Source organism: Phoenix dactylifera, chromosome 4, assembly GCF_051530095.1.
Source record: "Phoenix dactylifera cultivar Ajwa chromosome 4, Ajwa_hap1_PhDact_Kaust_v1.1, whole genome shotgun sequence".
Classification (NCBI taxonomy): Eukaryota; Viridiplantae; Streptophyta; class Magnoliopsida; order Arecales; family Arecaceae; genus Phoenix; species Phoenix dactylifera.
In genome coordinates, this window is record NC_143193.1 from 37,559,830 (window position 1) to 37,576,493 (window position 16,664).

At 49.7% G+C, this 16,664-nt stretch overlaps 40 non-coding genes and 6 pseudogenes across 40 annotated transcripts; all 46 read right to left on the reverse strand.

Annotated features, from left to right (window-relative positions):
- Positions 1–13: 13 nt before the first annotated feature.
- LOC149763522 (5S ribosomal RNA) lies at positions 14–132 on the reverse strand. The gene has a single exon (XR_016400513.1). It is a non-coding gene; the product is annotated as a 5S ribosomal RNA (ribosomal RNA).
- A 246-nt stretch (positions 133–378) lies between these two features.
- LOC149763523 (5S ribosomal RNA) lies at positions 379–497 on the reverse strand (annotated as a pseudogene).
- Positions 498–743: 246 nt separating this feature from the next.
- Positions 744–862, reverse strand: LOC149763524 (5S ribosomal RNA). Its single transcript, XR_016410835.1, has one exon. It is a non-coding gene; the product is annotated as a 5S ribosomal RNA (ribosomal RNA).
- A 248-nt stretch (positions 863–1,110) lies between these two features.
- On the reverse strand, positions 1,111–1,229 carry LOC149763525 (5S ribosomal RNA). The gene has a single exon (XR_016412242.1). It is a non-coding gene; the product is annotated as a 5S ribosomal RNA (ribosomal RNA).
- A 227-nt stretch (positions 1,230–1,456) lies between these two features.
- Positions 1,457–1,575, reverse strand: LOC149763526 (5S ribosomal RNA). The gene has a single exon (XR_016410836.1). It is a non-coding gene; the product is annotated as a 5S ribosomal RNA (ribosomal RNA).
- A 246-nt stretch (positions 1,576–1,821) lies between these two features.
- On the reverse strand, positions 1,822–1,940 carry LOC149763527 (5S ribosomal RNA). The gene has a single exon (XR_016403172.1). It is a non-coding gene; the product is annotated as a 5S ribosomal RNA (ribosomal RNA).
- A 246-nt stretch (positions 1,941–2,186) lies between these two features.
- LOC149763528 (5S ribosomal RNA) lies at positions 2,187–2,305 on the reverse strand. The gene has a single exon (XR_016410837.1). It is a non-coding gene; the product is annotated as a 5S ribosomal RNA (ribosomal RNA).
- A 247-nt stretch (positions 2,306–2,552) lies between these two features.
- Positions 2,553–2,671, reverse strand: LOC149763529 (5S ribosomal RNA). The gene has a single exon (XR_016400520.1). It is a non-coding gene; the product is annotated as a 5S ribosomal RNA (ribosomal RNA).
- Positions 2,672–2,918: 247 nt separating this feature from the next.
- Positions 2,919–3,037, reverse strand: LOC149763530 (5S ribosomal RNA). The gene has a single exon (XR_016410838.1). It is a non-coding gene; the product is annotated as a 5S ribosomal RNA (ribosomal RNA).
- Positions 3,038–3,283: 246 nt separating this feature from the next.
- LOC149763531 (5S ribosomal RNA) lies at positions 3,284–3,402 on the reverse strand. The gene has a single exon (XR_016410839.1). It is a non-coding gene; the product is annotated as a 5S ribosomal RNA (ribosomal RNA).
- A 247-nt stretch (positions 3,403–3,649) lies between these two features.
- LOC149763532 (5S ribosomal RNA) lies at positions 3,650–3,768 on the reverse strand. The gene has a single exon (XR_016408807.1). It is a non-coding gene; the product is annotated as a 5S ribosomal RNA (ribosomal RNA).
- Positions 3,769–4,014: 246 nt separating this feature from the next.
- Positions 4,015–4,133, reverse strand: LOC149763533 (5S ribosomal RNA). Its single transcript, XR_016410841.1, has one exon. It is a non-coding gene; the product is annotated as a 5S ribosomal RNA (ribosomal RNA).
- Positions 4,134–4,379: 246 nt separating this feature from the next.
- On the reverse strand, positions 4,380–4,498 carry LOC149763534 (5S ribosomal RNA). The gene has a single exon (XR_016410842.1). It is a non-coding gene; the product is annotated as a 5S ribosomal RNA (ribosomal RNA).
- Positions 4,499–4,744: 246 nt separating this feature from the next.
- Positions 4,745–4,863, reverse strand: LOC149763535 (5S ribosomal RNA; annotated as a pseudogene).
- Positions 4,864–5,109: 246 nt separating this feature from the next.
- LOC149763536 (5S ribosomal RNA) lies at positions 5,110–5,228 on the reverse strand. The gene has a single exon (XR_016403277.1). It is a non-coding gene; the product is annotated as a 5S ribosomal RNA (ribosomal RNA).
- Positions 5,229–5,474: 246 nt separating this feature from the next.
- LOC149763537 (5S ribosomal RNA) lies at positions 5,475–5,593 on the reverse strand. Its single transcript, XR_016410843.1, has one exon. It is a non-coding gene; the product is annotated as a 5S ribosomal RNA (ribosomal RNA).
- Positions 5,594–5,839: 246 nt separating this feature from the next.
- Positions 5,840–5,958, reverse strand: LOC149763538 (5S ribosomal RNA). The gene has a single exon (XR_016410844.1). It is a non-coding gene; the product is annotated as a 5S ribosomal RNA (ribosomal RNA).
- Positions 5,959–6,205: 247 nt separating this feature from the next.
- On the reverse strand, positions 6,206–6,324 carry LOC149763539 (5S ribosomal RNA). Its single transcript, XR_016410846.1, has one exon. It is a non-coding gene; the product is annotated as a 5S ribosomal RNA (ribosomal RNA).
- Positions 6,325–6,570: 246 nt separating this feature from the next.
- LOC149763540 (5S ribosomal RNA) lies at positions 6,571–6,689 on the reverse strand. Its single transcript, XR_016402102.1, has one exon. It is a non-coding gene; the product is annotated as a 5S ribosomal RNA (ribosomal RNA).
- A 247-nt stretch (positions 6,690–6,936) lies between these two features.
- On the reverse strand, positions 6,937–7,055 carry LOC149763541 (5S ribosomal RNA). Its single transcript, XR_016408808.1, has one exon. It is a non-coding gene; the product is annotated as a 5S ribosomal RNA (ribosomal RNA).
- A 246-nt stretch (positions 7,056–7,301) lies between these two features.
- LOC149763542 (5S ribosomal RNA) lies at positions 7,302–7,420 on the reverse strand. The gene has a single exon (XR_016410847.1). It is a non-coding gene; the product is annotated as a 5S ribosomal RNA (ribosomal RNA).
- Positions 7,421–7,666: 246 nt separating this feature from the next.
- LOC149763543 (5S ribosomal RNA) lies at positions 7,667–7,785 on the reverse strand. Its single transcript, XR_016410848.1, has one exon. It is a non-coding gene; the product is annotated as a 5S ribosomal RNA (ribosomal RNA).
- A 246-nt stretch (positions 7,786–8,031) lies between these two features.
- Positions 8,032–8,150, reverse strand: LOC149763544 (5S ribosomal RNA; annotated as a pseudogene).
- Positions 8,151–8,396: 246 nt separating this feature from the next.
- On the reverse strand, positions 8,397–8,515 carry LOC149763545 (5S ribosomal RNA). Its single transcript, XR_016403278.1, has one exon. It is a non-coding gene; the product is annotated as a 5S ribosomal RNA (ribosomal RNA).
- A 246-nt stretch (positions 8,516–8,761) lies between these two features.
- LOC149763546 (5S ribosomal RNA) lies at positions 8,762–8,880 on the reverse strand. The gene has a single exon (XR_016410849.1). It is a non-coding gene; the product is annotated as a 5S ribosomal RNA (ribosomal RNA).
- Positions 8,881–9,126: 246 nt separating this feature from the next.
- On the reverse strand, positions 9,127–9,245 carry LOC149763547 (5S ribosomal RNA). The gene has a single exon (XR_016410850.1). It is a non-coding gene; the product is annotated as a 5S ribosomal RNA (ribosomal RNA).
- Positions 9,246–9,492: 247 nt separating this feature from the next.
- On the reverse strand, positions 9,493–9,611 carry LOC149763548 (5S ribosomal RNA). Its single transcript, XR_016410851.1, has one exon. It is a non-coding gene; the product is annotated as a 5S ribosomal RNA (ribosomal RNA).
- Positions 9,612–9,857: 246 nt separating this feature from the next.
- Positions 9,858–9,976, reverse strand: LOC149763549 (5S ribosomal RNA). Its single transcript, XR_016410852.1, has one exon. It is a non-coding gene; the product is annotated as a 5S ribosomal RNA (ribosomal RNA).
- A 247-nt stretch (positions 9,977–10,223) lies between these two features.
- On the reverse strand, positions 10,224–10,342 carry LOC149763550 (5S ribosomal RNA). Its single transcript, XR_016408809.1, has one exon. It is a non-coding gene; the product is annotated as a 5S ribosomal RNA (ribosomal RNA).
- A 246-nt stretch (positions 10,343–10,588) lies between these two features.
- On the reverse strand, positions 10,589–10,707 carry LOC149763551 (5S ribosomal RNA). Its single transcript, XR_016410853.1, has one exon. It is a non-coding gene; the product is annotated as a 5S ribosomal RNA (ribosomal RNA).
- A 246-nt stretch (positions 10,708–10,953) lies between these two features.
- On the reverse strand, positions 10,954–11,072 carry LOC149763552 (5S ribosomal RNA). Its single transcript, XR_016410854.1, has one exon. It is a non-coding gene; the product is annotated as a 5S ribosomal RNA (ribosomal RNA).
- A 246-nt stretch (positions 11,073–11,318) lies between these two features.
- LOC149763553 (5S ribosomal RNA) lies at positions 11,319–11,437 on the reverse strand (annotated as a pseudogene).
- Positions 11,438–11,683: 246 nt separating this feature from the next.
- On the reverse strand, positions 11,684–11,802 carry LOC149763554 (5S ribosomal RNA). Its single transcript, XR_016403279.1, has one exon. It is a non-coding gene; the product is annotated as a 5S ribosomal RNA (ribosomal RNA).
- A 246-nt stretch (positions 11,803–12,048) lies between these two features.
- Positions 12,049–12,167, reverse strand: LOC149763555 (5S ribosomal RNA). The gene has a single exon (XR_016410855.1). It is a non-coding gene; the product is annotated as a 5S ribosomal RNA (ribosomal RNA).
- A 246-nt stretch (positions 12,168–12,413) lies between these two features.
- On the reverse strand, positions 12,414–12,532 carry LOC149763556 (5S ribosomal RNA). Its single transcript, XR_016410857.1, has one exon. It is a non-coding gene; the product is annotated as a 5S ribosomal RNA (ribosomal RNA).
- Positions 12,533–12,779: 247 nt separating this feature from the next.
- Positions 12,780–12,898, reverse strand: LOC149763557 (5S ribosomal RNA). Its single transcript, XR_016410858.1, has one exon. It is a non-coding gene; the product is annotated as a 5S ribosomal RNA (ribosomal RNA).
- A 246-nt stretch (positions 12,899–13,144) lies between these two features.
- LOC149763558 (5S ribosomal RNA) lies at positions 13,145–13,263 on the reverse strand. Its single transcript, XR_016410859.1, has one exon. It is a non-coding gene; the product is annotated as a 5S ribosomal RNA (ribosomal RNA).
- A 247-nt stretch (positions 13,264–13,510) lies between these two features.
- On the reverse strand, positions 13,511–13,629 carry LOC149763559 (5S ribosomal RNA). The gene has a single exon (XR_016408811.1). It is a non-coding gene; the product is annotated as a 5S ribosomal RNA (ribosomal RNA).
- A 246-nt stretch (positions 13,630–13,875) lies between these two features.
- LOC149763560 (5S ribosomal RNA) lies at positions 13,876–13,994 on the reverse strand. The gene has a single exon (XR_016410860.1). It is a non-coding gene; the product is annotated as a 5S ribosomal RNA (ribosomal RNA).
- A 246-nt stretch (positions 13,995–14,240) lies between these two features.
- On the reverse strand, positions 14,241–14,359 carry LOC149763561 (5S ribosomal RNA). Its single transcript, XR_016410861.1, has one exon. It is a non-coding gene; the product is annotated as a 5S ribosomal RNA (ribosomal RNA).
- A 246-nt stretch (positions 14,360–14,605) lies between these two features.
- On the reverse strand, positions 14,606–14,724 carry LOC149763562 (5S ribosomal RNA; annotated as a pseudogene).
- Positions 14,725–14,970: 246 nt separating this feature from the next.
- Positions 14,971–15,089, reverse strand: LOC149763563 (5S ribosomal RNA). The gene has a single exon (XR_016403280.1). It is a non-coding gene; the product is annotated as a 5S ribosomal RNA (ribosomal RNA).
- Positions 15,090–15,335: 246 nt separating this feature from the next.
- LOC149763564 (5S ribosomal RNA) lies at positions 15,336–15,454 on the reverse strand. Its single transcript, XR_016410862.1, has one exon. It is a non-coding gene; the product is annotated as a 5S ribosomal RNA (ribosomal RNA).
- Positions 15,455–15,700: 246 nt separating this feature from the next.
- LOC149763565 (5S ribosomal RNA) lies at positions 15,701–15,819 on the reverse strand. Its single transcript, XR_016410863.1, has one exon. It is a non-coding gene; the product is annotated as a 5S ribosomal RNA (ribosomal RNA).
- Positions 15,820–16,065: 246 nt separating this feature from the next.
- Positions 16,066–16,184, reverse strand: LOC149763566 (5S ribosomal RNA; annotated as a pseudogene).
- Positions 16,185–16,430: 246 nt separating this feature from the next.
- Positions 16,431–16,549, reverse strand: LOC149763567 (5S ribosomal RNA). Its single transcript, XR_016403281.1, has one exon. It is a non-coding gene; the product is annotated as a 5S ribosomal RNA (ribosomal RNA).
- Between the last annotated feature and the right edge of the window lie 115 nt (positions 16,550–16,664).

Here is a 16,664-nt window from a genome sequence, read left to right on the forward strand (position 1 = left end):
GCAAAAAATAAAAGGGGTGCAACACGAGGACTTCCCAGGGGGTCACCCATTCTAGTACTACTCTCGCCCAAGCACGCTTAACTGCGGAGTTCTGATGGGATCCGGTGCATTAGTGCTGGTATGATCGCACCCATGACATGCCCTTCGAAACTCCCTTTTATGACAAAGCAGCAGACCTCGACGGCCCGAGACATTCGCGCTGCCGGGGCCGTTCTGGCGTAGGATTCAACGCGCTGTTCCGCTATGCGGCATGGCACCGCCAGTCTCCGGACTCAGTTTATTTTCGGGGGGAAAAAATTATCCGAAGAGGAAAAGCCAAAAGCCAAAAAATTAAAAATAAATATTATCAAAAAATAAAAAAGCGGGCAAAAAATAAAAAGGGTGCAACACGAGGACTTCCCAGGGGGTCACCCATCCTAGTACTTCTCTCGCCCAAGCACGCCTAACTGCGGAGTTATGATGGGATCCGGTGCATTAGTGCTGGTATGATCGCACCCATGACATGCCCTTCGAAACTCCCTTTTATGACAAAGCAGCAGACCGCGACGGCCCGAGACATTCGTGCTGCCGGGGCCGTTCTGGCGTAGGATTCAACGCGCTGTTCCGCTATGCGGCATGGCACCGCCAGTCTCCGGACTCAGTTTATTTTCGGAGGAAAAAAATTATCCGAAGAGGAAAAGCCAAAAGCCGAAAAATTAAAAATAAATATTATCAAAAAATAAAAAAGCGGGCAGAAAATAAAAGGGGTGCAACACGAGGACTTCCCAGGGGGTCACCCATCCTAGTACTACTCTCGCCCAAGCACGCTTAACTGCGGAGTTCTGATGGGATCCGGTGCATTAGTGCTGGTATGATCGCACCCATGACATGCCCATCGAAACTCCCTTTTATGACAAAGCAGCAGACCTCGACGGCCCGAGACATTCGCGCCGCCGGGGCCGTTCTGGCGTAGGATTCAACGCGCTATTCCCGCTATGCGGCATGGCACCGCCAGTCTCCGGACTCAGTTTATTTTCGGGGGAAAAAAATTATCCGAAGAGGAAAAGCCAGAAGCCGAAAAATTAAAAATAAATATCATCAAAAAATAAAAAAGTGGAGAAAAAAATAAAAAGGGTGCAACACGAGGACTTCCCAGGGGGTCACCCATCCTAGTACTACTCTCGCCCAAGCACGCTTAACTGCGGAGTTCTGATGGGATCCGGTGCATTAGTGCTGGTATGATCGCACCCATGACATGCCCTTCGAAACTCCCTTTTATGACAAAGCAGCAGACCTCGACGGCCCGAGACATTCGCGCTGCCGGGGCCGTTCTGGCGTAGGATTCAACGCGCTGTTCCGCTATGCGGCATGGCACCGCCAGTCTCCGGACTCAGTTTATTTTCGGGGGAAAAAAATTATCCGAAGAGGAAAAGCCAAAAGCCGAAAAATAAAAAATAAATGTTATCAAAAAATAAAAGGGGTGCAACACGAGGACTTCCCAGGGGGTCACCCATCCTAGTACTACTCTCGCCCAAGCACGCTTAACTGCGGAGTTCTGATGGGATCCGGTGCATTAGTGCTGGTATGATCGCACCCAAGACATGCCCTTCGAAACTCCCTTTTATGACAAAGTAGCAGACCTCGACGGCCCGAGACATTCGCGCTGCCGGGGCCGTTCTGGCGTAGGATTCAACACGCTGTTCCGCTATGCGGCATGGCACCGCCAGTCTCCGGACCCAGTTTATTGTCGGGGGAAAAAAATTATCCGAAGAGGAAAAGCCAAAAGCCAAAAAATTAAAAATAAATATTATCAAAAAATAAAAAAGCGGGCAAAAAATAAAAGGGGTGCAACACGAGGACTTCCCAGGGGGTCACCCATCCTAGTACTACTCTTGCCCAAGCACGCTTAACTGCGGAGTTCTGATGGGATCCGGTGCATTAGTGCTGGTATGATCGCACCCATGACATGCCCTTCGAAACTCCCTTTTATGACAAAGCAGCAGACCTCGACGGCCCGAGACATTCGCGCTGCCGGGGCCGTTCTGGCGTAGGATTCAACGCGCTGTTCCGCTATGCGGCATGGCACCGCCAGTCTCCGGACTCAGTTTATTTTCGGGGGAAAAAAATTATCCGAAGAGGAAAAGCCAAAAGCCGAAAAATAAAAAATAAATGTTATCAAAAAATAAAAAAGCGGGCAAAAAATAAAAGGGGTGCAACACGAGGACTTCCCAGGGGGTCACCCATCCTAGTACTACTCTCGCCCAAGCACGCTTAACTGCGGAGTTCTGATGGGATCCGGTGCATTAGTGCTGGTATGATCGCACCCATGACATGCCCTTCGAAACTCCCTTTTATGACAAAGCAGCAGACCTCGACGGCCCGAGACATTCGCGCTGCCGGGGCCGTTCTGGCGTAGGATTCAACGCGCTGTTCCGCTATGCGGCATGGCACCGCCAGTCTCCGGACTCAGTTTATTTTCGGGGGAAAAAAATTATCCGAAGAGGAAAAGCCAAAAGCCGAAAAATTAAAAATAAATATTATCAAAAAATAAAAAAGTGGAGAAGAAAATAAAAAGGGTGCAACACGAGGACTTCCCAGGGGGTCACCCATCCTAGTACTACTCTCGCCCAAGCACGCTTAACTGCGGAGTTCTGATGGGATCCGGTGCATTAGTGCTGGTATGATCACACCCATGACATGCCCTTCGAAACTCCCTTTTATGACAAAGCAGCAGACCTCGACGGCCCGAGACATTCGCGCTGCCGGGGCCGTTCTGGCGTAGGATTCAACGCGCTGTTCCGCTATGCGGCATGACACCGCGAGTCTCCGGACTCAGTTTATTTTCGGGGGAAAAAAAATTATCCGAAGAGGAAAAGCCAAAAGCCGAAAAATTAAAAATAAATATTATCAAAAAATAAAAAAGCGGGCAAAAAATAAAAGGGGTGCAACACGAGGACTTCCCAGGGGGTCACCCATCCTAGTACTACTCTCGCCCAAGCACGCTTAACTGCGGAGTTCTGATGGGATCCGGTGCATTAGTGCTGGTATGATCGCACCCATGACATGCCCATCGAAACACCCTTTTATGACAAAGCAGCAGACCTCGACGGCCCGAGACATTCGCGCTGCCGGGGCCGTTCTGGCGTAGGATTCAATGCGCTGTTCCGCTATGCGGCATGGCACCGCGAGTCTCCGGACTCAGTTTATTTTCGAGGGAAAAAAATTATCCGAAGAGGAAAAGCCAAAAGCCAAAAAATTAAAAATAAATGTTATCAAAAAAGAAAAAAGCGGGCAAAAAATAAAAGGGGTGCAACACGAGGACTTCCCAGGGGGTCACCCATCCTAGTACTACTCTCGCCCAAGCACGCTTAACTGCGGAGTTCTGATGGGATCCGGTGCATTAGTGCTGGTATGATCGCACCCATGATATGCCCTTCGAAACTCCCTTTTATGACAAAGCAGCAGACCTCGACGGCCCGAGACATTCGCGCTGCCGGGGCCGTTCTGGCGTAGGATTCAACGCGCTGGTCCCGCTATGCGGCATGGCACCGCCAGTCTCCGGACCCAGTTTATTGTCGGGGGAAAAAAATTATCCGAAGAGGAAAAGCCAAAAGCCAAAAAATTAAAAATAAATATTATCAAAAAATAAAAAAGCGGGCAAAAAATAAAAAGGGTGCAACATGAGGACTTCCTAGGGGGTCACCCATCCTAGTACTACTCTCGCCCAAGCACGCTTAACTGCGGAGTTCTGATAGGATCCGGTGCATTAGTGCTGGTATGATCGCACCCAAGACATGCCCTTCGAAACTCCCTTTTATGACAAAGGAGCAGACCTCGATGGCCCGAGACATTCGCGCTGCCGGGGCCGTTCTAGCGTAGGATTCAACACGCTGTTCCGCTATGCGGCATGGCACCGCCAGTCTCCGGACTCAGTTTATTTTCGGGGGAAAAAAATTATCCGAAGAGGAAAAGCCAAAAGCCGAAAAATAAAAAATAAATGTTATCAAAAAATAAAAAAGCGGGCAAAAAATAAAAGGGGTGCAACACGAGGACTTCCCAGGGGGTCACCCATCCTAGTACTACTCTCGCCCAAGCACGCTTAACTGCGGAGTTCTGATGGGATCCGGTGCATTAGTGCTGGTATGATCGCACCCATGACATGCCCTTCGAAACTCCCTTTTATGACAAAGCAGCAGACCTCGACGGCCCGAGACATTCGCGCTGCCGGGGCCGTTCTGGCGTAGGATTCAACGCGCTGTTCCGCTATGCGGCATGGCACCGCCAGTCTCCGGACTCAGTTTATTTTCGGGGGAAAAAAATTATCCGAAGAGGAAAAGCCAAAAGCCGAAAAATAAAAAATAAATGTTATCAAAAAATAAAAAAGCGGGCAAAAAATAAAAGGGGTGCAACACGAGGACTTCCCAGGGGGTCACCCATCCTAGTACTACTCTCGCCCAAGCACGCTTAACTGCGGAGTTCTGATGGGATCCGGTGCATTAGTGCTGGTATGATCGCACCCATGACATGCCCTTCGAAACTCCCTTTTATGACAAAGCAGCAGACCTCGACGGCCCGAGACATTCGCGCTGCCGGGGCCGTTCTGGCGTAGGATTCAACGCGCTGTTCCGCTATGCGGCATGGCACCGCCAGTCTCCGGACTCAGTTTATTTTCGGGGGGAAAAAATTATCCGAAGAGGAAAAGCCAAAAGCCAAAAAATTAAAAATAAATATTATCAAAAAATAAAAAAGCGGGCAAAAAATAAAAAGGGTGCAACACGAGGACTTCCCAGGGGGTCACCCATCCTAGTACTTCTCTCGCCCAAGCACGCCTAACTGCGGAGTTATGATGGGATCCGGTGCATTAGTGCTGGTATGATCGCACCCATGACATGCCCTTCGAAACTCCCTTTTATGACAAAGCAGCAGACCGCGACGGCCCGAGACATTCGCGCTGCCGGGGCCGTTCTGGCGTAGGATTCAACGCGCTGTTCCGCTATGCGGCATGGCACCGCCAGTCTCCGGACTCAGTTTATTTTCGGGGGAAAAAAATTATCCGAAGAGGAAAAGCCAAAAGCCGAAAAATTAAAAATAAATATTATCAAAAAATAAAAAAGCGGGCAAAAAATAAAAAGGGTGCAACACGAGGACTTCCCAGGGGGTCACCCATCCTAGTACTACTCTCGCCCAAGCACGCTTAACTGCGGAGTTCTGATAGGATCCGGTGCATTAGTGCTGGTATGATCGCACCCAAGACATGCCCTTCGAAACTCCCTTTTATGACAAAGTAGCAGACCTCGACGGCCCGAGACATTCGCGCTGCCGGGGCCGTTCTAGCGTAGGATTCAACACGCTGTTCCGCTATGCGGCATGGCACCGCCAGTCTCCGGACTCAGTTTATTTTCGGGGGAAAAAAATTATCCGAAGAGGAAAAGCCAAAAGCCGAAAAATAAAAAATAAATGTTATCAAAAAATAAAAAAGCGGGCAAAAAATAAAAGGGGTGCAACACGAGGACTTCCCAGGGGGTCACCCATCCTAGTACTACTCTCGCCCAAGCACGCTTAACTGCGGAGTTCTGATGGGATCCGGTGCATTAGTGCTGGTATGATCGCACCCATGACATGCCCTTCGAAACTCCCTTTTATGACAAAGCAGCAGACCTCGACGGCCCGAGACATTCGCGCTGCCGGGGCCGTTCTGGCGTAGGATTCAACGCGCTGTTCCGCTATGCGGCATGGCACCGCCAGTCTCCGGACTCAGTTTATTTTCGGGGGAAAAAAATTATCCGAAGAGGAAAAGCCAAAAGCCGAAAAATAAAAAATAAATGTTATCAAAAAATAAAAAAGCGGGCAAAAAATAAAAGGGGTGCAACACGAGGACTTCCCAGGGGGTCACCCATCCTAGTACTACTCTCGCCCAAGCACGCTTAACTGCGGAGTTCTGATGGGATCCGGTGCATTAGTGCTGGTATGATCGCACCCATGACATGCCCTTCGAAACTCCCTTTTATGACAAAGCAGCAGACCTCGACGGCCCGAGACATTCGCGCTGCCGGGGCCGTTCTGGCGTAGGATTCAACGCGCTGTTCCGCTATGCGGCATGACACCGCGAGTCTCCGGACTCAGTTTATTTTCGGGGGAAAAAAAATTATCCGAAGAGGAAAAGCCAAAAGCCGAAAAATTAAAAATAAATATTATCAAAAAATAAAAAAGCGGGCAAAAAATAAAAGGGGTGCAACACGAGGACTTCCCAGGGGGTCACCCATCCTAGTACTACTCTCGCCCAAGCACGCTTAACTGCGGAGTTCTGATGGGATCCGGTGCATTAGTGCTGGTATGATCGCACCCATGACATGCCCATCGAAACACCCTTTTATGACAAAGCAGCAGACCTCGACGGCCCGAGACATTCGCGCTGCCGGGGCCGTTCTGGCGTAGGATTCAATGCGCTGTTCCGCTATGCGGCATGGCACCGCGAGTCTCCGGACTCAGTTTATTTTCGAGGGAAAAAAATTATCCGAAGAGGAAAAGCCAAAAGCCAAAAAATTAAAAATAAATGTTATCAAAAAAGAAAAAAGCGGGCAAAAAATAAAAGGGGTGCAACACGAGGACTTCCCAGGGGGTCACCCATCCTAGTACTACTCTCGCCCAAGCACGCTTAACTGCGGAGTTCTGATGGGTTCCGGTGCATTAGTGCTGGTATGATCGCACCCATGATATGCCCTTCGAAACTCCCTTTTATGACAAAGCAGCAGACCTCGACGGCCCGAGACATTCGCGCTGCCGGGGCCGTTCTGGCGTAGGATTCAACGCGCTGGTCCCGCTATGCGGCATGGCACCGCCAGTCTCCGGACCCAGTTTATTGTCGGGGGAAAAAAATTATCCGAAGAGGAAAAGCCAAAAGCCAAAAAATTAAAAATAAATATTATCAAAAAATAAAAAAGCGGGCAAAAAATAAAAAGGGTGCAACATGAGGACTTCCTAGGGGGTCACCCATCCTAGTACTACTCTCGCCCAAGCACGCTTAACTGCGGAGTTCTGATAGGATCCGGTGCATTAGTGCTGGTATGATCGCACCCAAGACATGCCCTTCGAAACTCCCTTTTATGACAAAGGAGCAGACCTCGATGGCCCGAGACATTCGCGCTGCCGGGGCCGTTCTAGCGTAGGATTCAACACGCTGTTCCGCTATGCGGCATGGCACCGCCAGTCTCCGGACTCAGTTTATTTTCGGGGGAAAAAAATTATCCGAAGAGGAAAAGCCAAAAGCCGAAAAATAAAAAATAAATGTTATCAAAAAATAAAAAAGCGGGCAAAAAATAAAAGGGGTGCAACACGAGGACTTCCCAGGGGGTCACCCATCCTAGTACTACTCTCGCCCAAGCACGCTTAACTGCGGAGTTCTGATGGGATCCGGTGCATTAGTGCTGGTATGATCGCACCCATGACATGCCCTTCGAAACTCCCTTTTATGACAAAGCAGCAGACCTCGACGGCCCGAGACATTCGCGCTGCCGGGGCCGTTCTGGCGTAGGATTCAACGCGCTGTTCCGCTATGCGGCATGGCACCGCCAGTCTCCGGACTCAGTTTATTTTCGGGGGAAAAAAATTATCCGAAGAGGAAAAGCCAAAAGCCGAAAAATAAAAAATAAATGTTATCAAAAAATAAAAAAGCGGGCAAAAAATAAAAGGGGTGCAACACGAGGACTTCCCAGGGGGTCACCCATCCTAGTACTACTCTCGCCCAAGCACGCTTAACTGCGGAGTTCTGATGGGATCCGGTGCATTAGTGCTGGTATGATCGCACCCATGACATGCCCTTCGAAACTCCCTTTTATGACAAAGCAGCAGACCTCGACGGCCCGAGACATTCGCGCTGCCGGGGCCGTTCTGGCGTAGGATTCAACGCGCTGTTCCGCTATGCGGCATGGCACCGCCAGTCTCCGGACTCAGTTTATTTTCGGGGGGAAAAAATTATCCGAAGAGGAAAAGCCAAAAGCCAAAAAATTAAAAATAAATATTATCAAAAAATAAAAAAGCGGGCAAAAAATAAAAAGGGTGCAACACGAGGACTTCCCAGGGGGTCACCCATCCTAGTACTTCTCTCGCCCAAGCACGCCTAACTGCGGAGTTATGATGGGATCCGGTGCATTAGTGCTGGTATGATCGCACCCATGACATGCCCTTCGAAACTCCCTTTTATGACAAAGCAGCAGACCGCGACGGCCCGAGACATTCGCGCTGCCGGGGCCGTTCTGGCGTAGGATTCAACGCGCTGTTCCGCTATGCGGCATGGCACCGCCAGTCTCCGGACTCAGTTTATTTTCGGGGGAAAAAAATTATCCGAAGAGGAAAAGCCAAAAGCCGAAAAATTAAAAATAAATATTATCAAAAAATAAAAAAGCGGGCAAAAAATAAAAAGGGTGCAACACGAGGACTTCCCAGGGGGTCACCCATCCTAGTACTACTCTCGCCCAAGCACGCTTAACTGCGGAGTTCTGATAGGATCCGGTGCATTAGTGCTGGTATGATCGCACCCAAGACATGCCCTTCGAAACTCCCTTTTATGACAAAGTAGCAGACCTCGACGGCCCGAGACATTCGCGCTGCCGGGGCCGTTCTAGCGTAGGATTCAACACGCTGTTCCGCTATGCGGCATGGCACCGCCAGTCTCCGGACTCAGTTTATTTTCGGGGGAAAAAAATTATCTGAAGAGGAAAAGCCAAAAGCCGAAAAATAAAAAATAAATGTTATCAAAAAATAAAAAAGCGGGCAAAAAATAAAAGGGGTGCAACACGAGGACTTCCCAGGGGGTCACCCATCCTAGTACTACTCTCGCCCAAGCACGCTTAACTGCGGAGTTCTGATGGGATCCGGTGCATTAGTGCTGGTATGATCGCACCCATGACATGCCCTTCGAAACTCCCTTTTATGACAAAGCAGCAGACCTCGACGGCCCGAGACATTCGCGCTGCCGGGGCCGTTCTGGCGTAGGATTCAACGCGCTGTTCCGCTATGCGGCATGGCACCGCCAGTCTCCGGACTCAGTTTATTTTCGGGGGAAAAAAATTATCCGAAGAGGAAAAGCCAAAAGCCGAAAAATAAAAAATAAATGTTATCAAAAAATAAAAAAGCGGGCAAAAAATAAAAGGGGTGCAACACGAGGACTTCCCAGGGGGTCACCCATCCTAGTACTACTCTCGCCCAAGCACGCTTAACTGCGGAGTTCTGATGGGATCCGGTGCATTAGTGCTGGTATGATCGCACCCATGACATGCCCTTCGAAACTCCCTTTTATGACAAAGCAGCAGACCTCGACGGCCCGAGACATTCGCGCTGCCGGGGCCGTTCTGGCGTAGGATTCAACGCGCTGTTCCGCTATGCGGCATGACACCGCGAGTCTCCGGACTCAGTTTATTTTCGGGGGAAAAAAAATTATCCGAAGAGGAAAAGCCAAAAGCCGAAAAATTAAAAATAAATATTATCAAAAAATAAAAAAGCGGGCAAAAAATAAAAGGGGTGCAACACGAGGACTTCCCAGGGGGTCACCCATCCTAGTACTACTCTCGCCCAAGCACGCTTAACTGCGGAGTTCTGATGGGATCCGGTGCATTAGTGCTGGTATGATCGCACCCATGACATGCCCATCGAAACACCCTTTTATGACAAAGCAGCAGACCTCGACGGCCCGAGACATTCGCGCTGCCGGGGCCGTTCTGGCGTAGGATTCAATGCGCTGTTCCGCTATGCGGCATGGCACCGCGAGTCTCCGGACTCAGTTTATTTTCGAGGGAAAAAAATTATCCGAAGAGGAAAAGCCAAAAGCCAAAAAATTAAAAATAAATGTTATCAAAAAAGAAAAAAGCGGGCAAAAAATAAAAGGGGTGCAACACGAGGACTTCCCAGGGGGTCACCCATCCTAGTACTACTCTCGCCCAAGCACGCTTAACTGCGGAGTTCTGATGGGATCCGGTGCATTAGTGCTGGTATGATCGCACCCATGATATGCCCTTCGAAACTCCCTTTTATGACAAAGCAGCAGACCTCGACGGCCCGAGACATTCGCGCTGCCGGGGCCGTTCTGGCGTAGGATTCAACGCGCTGGTCCCGCTATGCGGCATGGCACCGCCAGTCTCCGGACCCAGTTTATTGTCGGGGGAAAAAAATTATCCGAAGAGGAAAAGCCAAAAGCCAAAAAATTAAAAATAAATATTATCAAAAAATAAAAAAGCGGGCAAAAAATAAAAAGGGTGCAACATGAGGACTTCCTAGGGGGTCACCCATCCTAGTACTACTCTCGCCCAAGCACGCTTAACTGCGGAGTTCTGATAGGATCCGGTGCATTAGTGCTGGTATGATCGCACCCAAGACATGCCCTTCGAAACTCCCTTTTATGACAAAGGAGCAGACCTCGATGGCCCGAGACATTCGCGCTGCCGGGGCCGTTCTAGCGTAGGATTCAACACGCTGTTCCGCTATGCGGCATGGCACCGCCAGTCTCCGGACTCAGTTTATTTTCGGGGGAAAAAAATTATCCGAAGAGGAAAAGCCAAAAGCCGAAAAATAAAAAATAAATGTTATCAAAAAATAAAAAAGCGGGCAAAAAATAAAAGGGGTGCAACACGAGGACTTCCCAGGGGGTCACCCATCCTAGTACTACTCTCGCCCAAGCACGCTTAACTGCGGAGTTCTGATGGGATCCGGTGCATTAGTGCTGGTATGATCGCACCCATGACATGCCCTTCGAAACTCCCTTTTATGACAAAGCAGCAGACCTCGACGGCCCGAGACATTCGCGCTGCCGGGGCCGTTCTGGCGTAGGATTCAACGCGCTGTTCCGCTATGCGGCATGGCACCGCCAGTCTCCGGACTCAGTTTATTTTCGGGGGAAAAAAATTATCCGAAGAGGAAAAGCCAAAAGCCGAAAAATAAAAAATAAATGTTATCAAAAAATAAAAAAGCGGGCAAAAAATAAAAGGGGTGCAACACGAGGACTTCCCAGGGGGTCACCCATCCTAGTACTACTCTCGCCCAAGCACGCTTAACTGCGGAGTTCTGATGGGATCCGGTGCATTAGTGCTGGTATGATCGCACCCATGACATGCCCTTCGAAACTCCCTTTTATGACAAAGCAGCAGACCTCGACGGCCCGAGACATTCGCGCTGCCGGGGCCGTTCTGGCGTAGGATTCAACGCGCTGTTCCGCTATGCGGCATGGCACCGCCAGTCTCCGGACTCAGTTTATTTTCGGGGGGAAAAAATTATCCGAAGAGGAAAAGCCAAAAGCCAAAAAATTAAAAATAAATATTATCAAAAAATAAAAAAGCGGGCAAAAAATAAAAAGGGTGCAACACGAGGACTTCCCAGGGTGTCACCCATCCTAGTACTTCTCTCGCCCAAGCACGCCTAACTGCGGAGTTATGATGGGATCCGGTGCATTAGTGCTGGTATGATCGCACCCATGACATGCCCTTCGAAACTCCCTTTTATGACAAAGCAGCAGACCGCGACGGCCCGAGACATTCGCGCTGCCGGGGCCGTTCTGGCGTAGGATTCAACGCGCTGTTCCGCTATGCGGCATGGCACCGCCAGTCTCCGGACTCAGTTTATTTTCGGGGGAAAAAAATTATCCGAAGAGGAAAAGCCAAAAGCCGAAAAATTAAAAATAAATATTATCAAAAAATAAAAAAGCGGGCAAAAAATAAAAAGGGTGCAACACGAGGACTTCCCAGGGGGTCACCCATCCTAGTACTACTCTCGCCCAAGCACGCTTAACTGCGGAGTTCTGATAGGATCCGGTGCATTAGTGCTGGTATGATCGCACCCAAGACATGCCCTTCGAAACTCCCTTTTATGACAAAGTAGCAGACCTCGACGGCCCGAGACATTCGCGCTGCCGGGGCCGTTCTAGCGTAGGATTCAACACGCTGTTCCGCTATGCGGCATGGCACCGCCAGTCTCCGGACTCAGTTTATTTTCGGGGGAAAAAAATTATCCGAAGAGGAAAAGCCAAAAGCCGAAAAATAAAAAATAAATGTTATCAAAAAATAAAAAAGCGGGCAAAAAATAAAAGGGGTGCAACACGAGGACTTCCCAGGGGGTCACCCATCCTAGTACTACTCTCGCCCAAGCACGCTTAACTGCGGAGTTCTGATGGGATCCGGTGCATTAGTGCTGGTATGATCGCACCCATGACATGCCCTTCGAAACTCCCTTTTATGACAAAGCAGCAGACCTCGACGGCCCGAGACATTCGCGCTGCCGGGGCCGTTCTGGCGTAGGATTCAACGCGCTGTTCCGCTATGCGGCATGGCACCGCCAGTCTCCGGACTCAGTTTATTTTCGGGGGAAAAAAATTATCCGAAGAGGAAAAGCCAAAAGCCGAAAAATAAAAAATAAATGTTATCAAAAAATAAAAAAGCGGGCAAAAAATAAAAGGGGTGCAACACGAGGACTTCCCAGGGGGTCACCCATCCTAGTACTACTCTCGCCCAAGCACGCTTAACTGCGGAGTTCTGATGGGATCCGGTGCATTAGTGCTGGTATGATCGCACCCATGACATGCCCTTCGAAACTCCCTTTTATGACAAAGCAGCAGACCTCGACGGCCCGAGACATTCGCGCTGCCGGGGCCGTTCTGGCGTAGGATTCAACGCGCTGTTCCGCTATGCGGCATGACACCGCGAGTCTCCGGACTCAGTTTATTTTCGGGGGAAAAAAAATTATCCGAAGAGGAAAAGCCAAAAGCCGAAAAATTAAAAATAAATATTATCAAAAAATAAAAAAGCGGGCAAAAAATAAAAGGGGTGCAACACGAGGACTTCCCAGGGGGTCACCCATCCTAGTACTACTCTCGCCCAAGCACGCTTAACTGCGGAGTTCTGATGGGATCCGGTGCATTAGTGCTGGTATGATCGCACCCATGACATGCCCATCGAAACACCCTTTTATGACAAAGCAGCAGACCTCGACGGCCCGAGACATTCGCGCTGCCGGGGCCGTTCTGGCGTAGGATTCAATGCGCTGTTCCGCTATGCGGCATGGCACCGCGAGTCTCCGGACTCAGTTTATTTTCGAGGGAAAAAAATTATCCGAAGAGGAAAAGCCAAAAGCCAAAAAATTAAAAATAAATGTTATCAAAAAAGAAAAAAGCGGGCAAAAAATAAAAGGGGTGCAACACGAGGACTTCCCAGGGGGTCACCCATCCTAGTACTACTCTCGCCCAAGCACGCTTAACTGCGGAGTTCTGATGGGATCCGGTGCATTAGTGCTGGTATGATCGCACCCATGATATGCCCTTCGACACTCCCTTTTATGACAAAGCAGCAGACCTCGACGGCCCGAGACATTCGCGCTGCCGGGGCCGTTCTGGCGTAGGATTCAACGCGCTGGTCCCGCTATGCGGCATGGCACCGCCAGTCTCCGGACCCAGTTTATTGTCGGGGGAAAAAAATTATCCGAAGAGGAAAAGCCAAAAGCCAAAAAATTACAAATAAATATTATCAAAAAATAAAAAAGCGGGCAAAAAATAAAAAGGGTGCAACATGAGGACTTCCTAGGGGGTCACCCATCCTAGTACTACTCTCGCCCAAGCACGCTTAACTGCGGAGTTCTGATAGGATCCGGTGCATTAGTGCTGGTATGATCGCACCCAAGACATGCCCTTCGAAACTCCCTTTTATGACAAAGGAGCAGACCTCGATGGCCCGAGACATTCGCGCTGCCGGGGCCGTTCTAGCGTAGGATTCAACACGCTGTTCCGCTATGCGGCATGGCACCGCCAGTCTCCGGACTCAGTTTATTTTCGGGGGAAAAAAATTATCCGAAGAGGAAAAGCCAAAAGCCGAAAAATAAAAAATAAATGTTATCAAAAAATAAAAAAGCGGGCAAAAAATAAAAGGGGTGCAACACGAGGACTTCCCAGGGGGTCACCCATCCTAGTACTACTCTCGCCCAAGCACGCTTAACTGCGGAGTTCTGATGGGATCCGGTGCATTAGTGCTGGTATGATCGCACCCATGACATGCCCTTCGAAACTCCCTTTTATGACAAAGCAGCAGACCTCGACGGCCCGAGACATTCGCGCTGCCGGGGCCGTTCTGGCGTAGGATTCAACGCGCTGTTCCGCTATGCGGCATGGCACCGCCAGTCTCCGGACTCAGTTTATTTTCGGGGGAAAAAAATTATCCGAAGAGGAAAAGCCAAAAGCCGAAAAATAAAAAATAAATGTTATCAAAAAATAAAAAAGCGGGCAAAAAATAAAAGGGGTGCAACACGAGGACTTCCCAGGGGGTCACCCATCCTAGTACTACTCTCGCCCAAGCACGCTTAACTGCGGAGTTCTGATGGGATCCGGTGCATTAGTGCTGGTATGATCGCACCCATGACATGCCCTTCGAAACTCCCTTTTATGACAAAGCAGCAGACCTCGACGGCCCGAGACATTCGCGCTGCCGGGGCCGTTCTGGCGTAGGATTCAACGCGCTGTTCCGCTATGCGGCATGGCACCGCCAGTCTCCGGACTCAGTTTATTTTCGGGGGGAAAAAATTATCCGAAGAGGAAAAGCCAAAAGCCAAAAAATTAAAAATAAATATTATCAAAAAATAAAAAAGCGGGCAAAAAATAAAAAGGGTGCAACACGAGGACTTCCCAGGGGGTCACCCATCCTAGTACTTCTCTCGCCCAAGCACGCCTAACTGCGGAGTTATGATGGGATCCGGTGCATTAGTGCTGGTATGATCGCACCCATGACATGCCCTTCGAAACTCCCTTTTATGACAAAGCAGCAGACCGCGACGGCCCGAGACATTCGCGCTGCCGGGGCCGTTCTGGCGTAGGATTCAACGCGCTGTTCCGCTATGCGGCATGGCACCGCCAGTCTCCGGACTCAGTTTATTTTCGGGGGAAAAAAATTATCCGAAGAGGAAAAGCCAAAAGCCGAAAAATTAAAAATAAATATTATCAAAAAATAAAAAAGCGGGCAAAAAATAAAAAGGGTGCAACACGAGGACTTCCCAGGGGGTCACCCATCCTAGTACTACTCTCGCCCAAGCACGCTTAACTGCGGAGTTCTGATAGGATCCGGTGCATTAGTGCTGGTATGATCGCACCCAAGACATGCCCTTCGAAACTCCCTTTTATGACAAAGTAGCAGACCTCGACGGCCCGAGACATTCGCGCTGCCGGGGCCGTTCTAGCGTAGGATTCAACACGCTGTTCCGCTATGCGGCATGGCACCGCCAGTCTCCGGACTCAGTTTATTTTCGGGGGAAAAAAATTATCCGAAGAGGAAAAGCCAAAAGCCGAAAAATAAAAAATAAATGTTATCAAAAAATAAAAAAGCGGGCAAAAAATAAAAGGGGTGCAACACGAGGACTTCCCAGGGGGTCACCCATCCTAGTACTACTCTCGCCCAAGCACGCTTAACTGCGGAGTTCTGATGGGATCCGGTGCATTAGTGCTGGTATGATCGCACCCATGACATGCCCTTCGAAACTCCCTTTTATGACAAAGCAGCAGACCTCGACGGCCCGAGACATTCGCGCTGCCGGGGCCGTTCTGGCGTAGGATTCAACGCGCTGTTCCGCTATGCGGCATGGCACCGCCAGTCTCCGGACTCAGTTTATTTTCGGGGGAAAAAAATTATCCGAAGAGGAAAAGCCAAAAGCCGAAAAATAAAAAATAAATGTTATCAAAAAATAAAAAAGCGGGCAAAAAATAAAAGGGGTGCAACACGAGGACTTCCCAGGGGGTCACCCATCCTAGTACTACTCTCGCCCAAGCACGCTTAACTGCGGAGTTCTGATGGGATCCGGTGCATTAGTGCTGGTATGATCGCACCCATGACATGCCCTTCGAAACTCCCTTTTATGACAAAGCAGCAGACCTCGACGGCCCGAGACATTCGCGCTGCCGGGGCCGTTCTGGCGTAGGATTCAACGCGCTGTTCCGCTATGCGGCATGGCACCGCCAGTCTCCGGACTCAGTTTATTTTCGGGGGGAAAAAATTATCCGAAGAGGAAAAGCCAAAAGCCAAAAAATTAAAAATAAATATTATCAAAAAATAAAAAAGCGGGCAAAAAATAAAAAGGGTGCAACACGAGGACTTCCCAGGGGGTCACCCATCCTAGTACTTCTCTCGCCCAAGCACGCCTAACTGCGGAGTTATGATGGGATCCGGTGCATTAGTGCTGGTATGATCGCACCCATGACATGCCCTTCGAAACTCCCTTTTATGACAAAGCAGCAGACCGCGACGGCCCGAGACATTCGCGCTGCCGGGGCCGTTCTGGCGTAGGATTCAACGCGCTGTTCCGCTATGCGGCATGGCACCGCCAGTCTCCGGACTCAGTTTATTTTCGGGGGAAAAAAATTATCCGAAGAGGAAAAGCCAAAAGCCGAAAAATTAAAAATAAATATTATCAAAAAATAAAAAAGCGGGCAAAAAATAAAAAGGGTGCAACACGAGGACTTCCCAGGGGGTCACCCATCCTAGTACTACTCTCGCCCAAGCACGCTTAACTGCGGAGTTCTGATAGGATCCGGTGCATTAGTGCTGGTATGATCGCACCCAAGACATGCCCTTCGAAACTCCCTTTTATGACAAAGTAGCAGACCTCGACGGCCCGAGACATTCGCGCTGCCGGGGCCGTTCTAGCGTAGGATTCAACACGCTGTTCCGCTATGC